The following is a 904-nucleotide window of genomic DNA, read 5'->3' on the forward strand; positions in this document are numbered from 1 at the left end:
AAAAGCAGTAGCCTGAGAACTGAAGGCAATTCATGGTGTCTCTTCTCTTTCCGTGTTTTGTTTATTTTTTCCTTAAAGCCCCCGTTTCTCACCAGTGCTCTAGATGAGAAGAATGGAGACAGGTGCTATTTCCAGCTAGCCTGACTATTGGTATTCAAGATCCTTAAGTGACTGTTCATTACATTGATTAGCCAGGTGTTTCCTGGAAGGTTGACTCCCATCTGAGGACTTATCACTGAAAATTAGCCTGATCTTCCATGTTTCTAGTTACTTTGGTCCTCCTCCAGTCTAGACGGCAGATTTGTATTCACAAATGGAACGTGGCCTGGATCCTTTCCTTTCCCACTGTGTGCGCCAGCATGCCTGAGGTGCTGGCATTCTGTAGATTGTAATTTTTTTTTTGCTTTATAAGTCCAGTTACCTTGGAGTTTATTTAAACTAGAAGAAAAAGGTCATAATGTTTTCATGCAATACATACTTCATTCTTTAAATAACAATTATTGTGACAAGTAACAGACATTATTAAGGAATGCTGCACTTGTGATCCATACAGAACACCAGCATTTTAAGTTGTATACAATTTAAAGAAATGTCCTGAACACTTTTCGAAATACTGTAATAGCCAATACATAGAGGCATGCCTCAGGTGGCCACAGGAATGCAGTTCAGAAAATAAAGAAAAAAAAAATCACACTGGAACTACTTAATTTCTTCAAAACCACTGAGCAAGAAAAGCAACATTGAACTTCCATACTGATTTTACATTATGTCTATACAGTACCTTGACTTAAATCCAAGAGTAAAAGTTAAGACTCTCCTCCTCTATTTTTGGTAAACAACTGCATGGTAAACTTGGATGATTTTTTTCCCCTGGATTTTACCTGTGAGTGGCCTTTTTAGTTTT

The sequence above is a fragment of the Budorcas taxicolor genome, chromosome 22 (genome assembly GCF_023091745.1).
Source record: "Budorcas taxicolor isolate Tak-1 chromosome 22, Takin1.1, whole genome shotgun sequence".
NCBI classification, from domain to species: domain Eukaryota; kingdom Metazoa; phylum Chordata; class Mammalia; order Artiodactyla; family Bovidae; genus Budorcas; species Budorcas taxicolor.